The following is a 6,121-nucleotide window of genomic DNA, read 5'->3' on the forward strand; positions in this document are numbered from 1 at the left end:
CGTGGTGACGGTGTTGGTGAAGAACAATCTCCGCAGGGCTTCGCCAAGCACTACGGAAACTGTGATGGAGGATAAACTAGAGGGGACGGGGTTGCCAACACATGGCTTGGTGATTCCTGATGTGTTCCCGGTGCTAGCCCTGCCCCTCTATTTATATGTTGAGCCCTGGGGTCGAAACTTGGAGTAAAAGCCTCCTCAAAGTCGGTTTTGCTCACAAGGAAGAGTCCTTCTCGGACTTCGAGGACCAAATGCCATAGTCCTTGGCGTCTGGCCCAGACGCCATGGGCCTCGGCGTCTGGCCCAGGGCCAGACGCCAGGGTCTCCGGCGTTTGGCCCCCTGGCCTCCGCAAAACTCCTTTTTCACCAACCTAAAGCCCCGTGGGCTTCACCCCTTGGCCGAATCATGTTATCCTATATATCAATATTTACCTCTGGGCCATTCTGGAGCTCCTCGTCATGTCCATGATCTCATCTAAGACTCCAAACAATATTCGGTCAGCAACATACATAACTCATATAGTACTATATCGTCACTGAATGTTAAGCGTGCGGAACCTACGGGTTCGAGAACTATGTAGACATGACCGAGACACCTCTCTGGTCAATAACCAATAGCGGAACATGGATGCCCATATTGGCTCCTACATATTCTACGAAGATTTTTATCGGTCGAACCTTATGACAACGTACGTAATTCCCTTTCTCATTGGTATGTTACTTGCCCGAGATTCGATCGTCGGTATCCTCATACCTAGTTCAATCTCGTTACCAACAAGTCTCTTTACTCGTTTCGTAATAAATCACCTTGTGACTAACTCCTTAGTCGTTTGCTTGCAAGCTTATGATGCGTATTATCGAGAGGGCCCAGAGATACCTCTCCGATACTCGGAGTGACAAATCCTAATCTTGATCTATGCCAACCCAACAAACACCTTCGAAGATACCTGTAGAGCATCTTTATAATCACCCAGTTACGTTGTGACGTTTGATAGCACACAAGGTATTCCTTCGGTATCCTGGAGTTGCATAATCTCATAGTCAAAGGAATATGTATATGACATGAAGAAAGCAATAGCAATAAAACTGAATGATCATTATGCTAAGCTAACGGATGGGAATTATCCATCACATCATTCTCTAATGATGTGATCCCGTTCATCAAATGCCAACACATGTCTATGGTCAGGAAACTTAACCATCTTTGATTAACGAGCTAGTCAAGTAGAGGCATACTAGGGACACTCTGTTTTGTCTATGTATTCACACATGTACTAAGTTTTCGGTTAATACAATTCTAGCATGAATAATAAACATTTATCTTGATATAAGGAAATATAAATAAGAACTTTATTATTGCCTCTAGGGCATATTTCCTTCAGTCACCCACTTGCACTAGAGTCAATAATCTAGTTCACATCGCCATGTGATTTAACACCAATAGTTCACATCTTTATGTGATTAATACCCATAGTTCACATTGCCATGTGACCAACACTCAAAGGGTTTACTAGAGTCAATAATCTAGTTCATATCGCTATGTGATTAACACCCAAGAGTAATAAGGTGTGATCATGTTTTGCTTGTGAGAGAAATTTGGTCAACGGGTCTGCCACATTTAGAGCCATATGTATTTTGCAAATTTTCTATGTCTACAATGCTCTGCATGGAGCTACTCTGGCTAATTGCTCCCACTTTCAATATGTATCTAGATCGAGACTCAGAGTCATCCAGACCGGTGTCAAAGCTTGCATCGCGTAACTCTTTACAATGAACTCTTTATCACCTCCATAACCAAGAAATAATTCTTTAGTCTTCTAAGGATAATTTTGACTGCTATTAGTGATCTACTCCTGGAACACTATTGTACCCCCTTGCCAAACTCATGGCAAGGTACACAATAGGTCTGGTACACAACATGACATACTTTATAGAACCTATGGCTAAGGCATAGGGAATGACTTTCATTCTCTTTCTATTTTCTGTCGTGGTCGTGTTTTGAGTCTTACTCAACTTTACACCTTGCAACACAGGCAAGAACTCCTTCTTTGACTGTTCTATTTTGAACTCCTTCAAAATCTTATCAAGGTATGTACTTTGGGAAAGTCCAATTTAGCGTCTTGATCTGTCTCTATAGATCTTGATGCCCAATATATAAGCAGCTTCCCCGAGGTCCTTCATCGAAAAATTCTTATTCAAGTATCCTTTTATGCTATCCAGAAATTATGTATTATTTCTAATTAACAATATGTCATCCACATATAATATTAGAAATGCTATAGAGCTCCCACTCATTTTCTTGTAAATACAGGCTTCACTACAAGTCTGTATAAAACTATATGCTTTGATCAACTTGTCAAAGCGTATATTCCAACTCCGAGATGCTTGCACCAGTCCATAAAGGGATCACTGGGGCTTGCACACTTTGTTAGCACCTTTAGGATCGGCAAAACCTTTTGGTTGCATCATATACAACTCTTCTTTAATATATCCATTAAGGAATGCAGTTTTGACATCCATTTGCAAGATTTCATAAAATGCGGCAATTGCTAACATGATTGGGACAGACTTTAAGCATCGATACGAGTGAGAAAATCTCATCGAAGTCAACACCTTGAACTTGTCGAAAACCTTTTGTGACAATTCGAGCTTTGTAGATAGTAACACTACTATTAGCGTTTGTCTTCTTCTTGAAGATCCATTTATTCTCAATGGCTTGCCGATCATCGGGCAAGTCAACCAAAGTCCAGACTTTGTTCTTCATACATGGATCCCATCTCAGATTTCATGGCCTCAAGCTATTTTGTGGAATCTGGGCTCATCATCGTTTCCTCATAGTTCACAGGTTCAACATGGTCTAGTAACATGACTTCCAGAACAGGATTACTGAAAGTGCTAGTTATCAACTAGAGGGGGGGGGGTGAACAGGTGATTTTTATGAAAGTCTTCAAAACACGGAGGCTTAGAAGACAAACAGAAGAATTGAACCTATTGACATGCAGCATAAGGTAGACTACACTATACAAGCCATAGTCAAGTAAGCAATGAAGTGAAAACACGAAGACTATCAGCAGCTAGGTAGTATGGATCAGGATGGAACATAGTATGAAGCCAAACAGTAAAGAGTCTTCACTCAGTGAAGTCAATCAGATCATACAGGCATGCAATGACTTCACGAAGACAAACTGTAAAGTAAAGGGAACTGAAGGATAGAACCAGTAGCTTGATGAAGACAAGGATTTCATAGACCAGTTCCAGTTGCTGTGACAACTGTACATCTGGTTAGGGATGCTAAGATTCAACTCAGAAGACCGCGTCTTCACCTTATTCCCCTTGAGCTAAGGACACACAGTCCTCGCCCAACCACTCTGGTAAGTCTTCAAGGTAGACTTCAAAACCTTTACAGACTTTGTTCACCGGCGATCCACAATGACTCTTGGACTCTTAGAACGCGATGCCTAACCGGCTAGAGGATTCACAGTCCTCAAGTGTAACAAGTCTTTAGGTCACGCAAACAGAAAGACTTCAGTGATGCCTAACACTCTTTGGCTCTGGGTGTCTTAGGCTTTGTCCTCGCAAGGATCTCTCTCTCAAGTGCTTCGGATGTGGGTTGCTCTCAAACGACAAAAGTCGTGCACTAACTCTGAGCAGCCACCAATTTATGGTGTAGGGGGTGGGATATTTATAGCCAGGAGGCAACCCGACCTGATTTGTCCGAAATGACCCTGGGTCACTGAGGAACTGACACGTGTCCAACGGTCAGATTTCAAACACACGCAGTAGCTTGACTTGGGCTACAAGTTAAGCTGACTTATCCAACTCTGGATAAGATTTGCTCTCATTGTCTTCACTTAAAGACATAGGATTTGGTTGAGAATCACATTAGTCACTCTGACTTTGTTCACTTGGACCCCACTTAACAATACAATGGTTCCTATGACTCAACAAAGAAGAAAAGGAAACTATGAAACAACTATGTCTTCGTACTCCATAGTCTTCATACGATGTCTTCTCATTTCATAGTCTTCAATGTGAATGTTTTCATAGACCACCATTGTTTTCAATGTCTTCACACATTTTTTGGGGCCATCTCTGGTAGGTAAACCGAATCAATATGGGACTACTACCCGTGTTATCCTGCAATTCTCACAAACATATTAGTCCCTCAACCAAGTTTGTCGTCAATACTCCAAAACCAACTAGGGGTGGCACTAGATGCACTTACAATCTCCACCTTTTTGGTGATTGATGACAAAGTGGTTGAAGTTTTCAACGGGGATAAAGAAAGTTGAGAACTACGGAATTGTCTTCGTAAGTAGCAAAAGGCTCCCCTTGAAGATGTGCACATAAGTAGTTTTCTTTTGAATGCAAATGCACATGGCAGGTTTTACTTTGTGGAGATCCTCTTCAACTTATGAAGACAATTCATCATGCATATAAAGATGTAACGAAGATAATGTCATGCATAATGAAAAATGGACGTCTGCGGAATGACTTCATGCGTAATTTATCATCGCATCACAGAGTAGCAGAAAAAGTAGCAGACAACCATCGAGTTTAAGTGTTACAACCCAAAGAACCAAATGTATCAAACAAACGAGAGTTGTAAACACTTGGCAAAAATAGTGCAACCACCCATAAGGACCCGCTTGAAGACTATCAACTCATATGCTTCTTCCCCTTTTGTTAGTAATGACCAAAAAGGTTTGAAGACATAGAGTATCTACTCGTTCCCATCAGGAGTAGATGTAGGTGCAGGGTCGACGTTCGAGTTCGGTGGTGCAGAAGGGCCTGGTGCAGTGTCGAGATGTAGTGAAGCCATGGTTGGTGAAGTGGCATTGTCTTCTTCATCGACGACTTTCGCAACAACAGTTGCAGCCGAAGACGAGTACTCAGAATCTTCTATTGATGGAGTGCGGCGCCAGCTTGCATTGCGGGGAGGTCTGGAATCAAATTTGAAGACATCTGTGAAGCCATCTTCGTGAAGGTCTTCTTCAGGGCATAGTAGTGTGAGACTCTCCCAGGTCCACCGACAGGCTTCATGGGCAACGAACGAGTTCTTGGTGGCCAAGTTTCTGATGTGATTGACGACCACCAAGATACTCTGCATCTGACGCTTGAGCCAGTCATGATGCTTGTCTTCCTTCTGATGTAAGGCCACAAGAAGCTCTCGGTCCTTGAGTGCACGAGAACGCTTCTGGGGCCTTTGAGCAATTGTAATGTCAGTGGCTTCGGTGTTGGCATGATGAGGCACACATATATTGCTAGCCAGAGGATAAGCAGGAGTGGCAGCATTGGGGACATGAACTCCTTCTATTGGTTGTGTGAAGCTTTGATGATCAACGTTATGAAGGTATAGCGGCTCCTTGGCAGGCTCTGGGTACATGGCCTCGACGGACAAATCAACCTCAGGAAGAAAGACAAGATGGTTGCGCGCTGAGGGCTAATAGTCAATAGAAGAGTGGAGCTTGATCAGGTGCATCACCCATGGAGCATAAAACTTCAAGCCAAACAGATCAATCCCAGATGCAGCAAGTTGTCTGATGAAGAAATCCTGGGTGTTGAATCTGATACCACTTATGATGTAAAACACCAAAGTCTTCATGGCTGCTTCAAGTTTGGCTTCAACAGTATATCCCTTGATTGGCCATAGAGTACGCCTCAAAATATGATAGACTGTGCATGGCAAGTACTCTTGGTCTTTGACAAATAATTCCTTGGGATATTCAACATCTTGGGGCAATGGCTTCATCATACTGAGCATCTTGCTCATATTGAGTTCAGGCCTTTGGATGACACTCTGCAGTTCATCGCGATGACGCTGACAACCAGGCTCATAGAATTCGCCTGGAGTGGGCAAGGAAGTAAGCTCAATGATGTCCTGAGCTTTTGCTTCATGATGAAAATCTCCTGACATCCACTCAAGGATCCATGTCTTCGGACCCATGTTGTAGCCATGAATGTGAAGAGTGGCATAGAACTGCAACAGAAGCTCTTCATTCCAGTGTTCCTTGTCAGTAACGAATGGCAGAAGACCAACTTCCCTAAAACATTCAAGGGCTTCTTCAAGACAGGGCAACCCTGCAATGGCTTCACAATCAAGGTGCATGTGTGGAAAGATTCG

Source organism: Triticum dicoccoides, chromosome 5A (assembly GCF_002162155.2).
Source record: "Triticum dicoccoides isolate Atlit2015 ecotype Zavitan chromosome 5A, WEW_v2.0, whole genome shotgun sequence".
Taxonomy (NCBI): Eukaryota; Viridiplantae; Streptophyta; class Magnoliopsida; order Poales; family Poaceae; genus Triticum; species Triticum dicoccoides.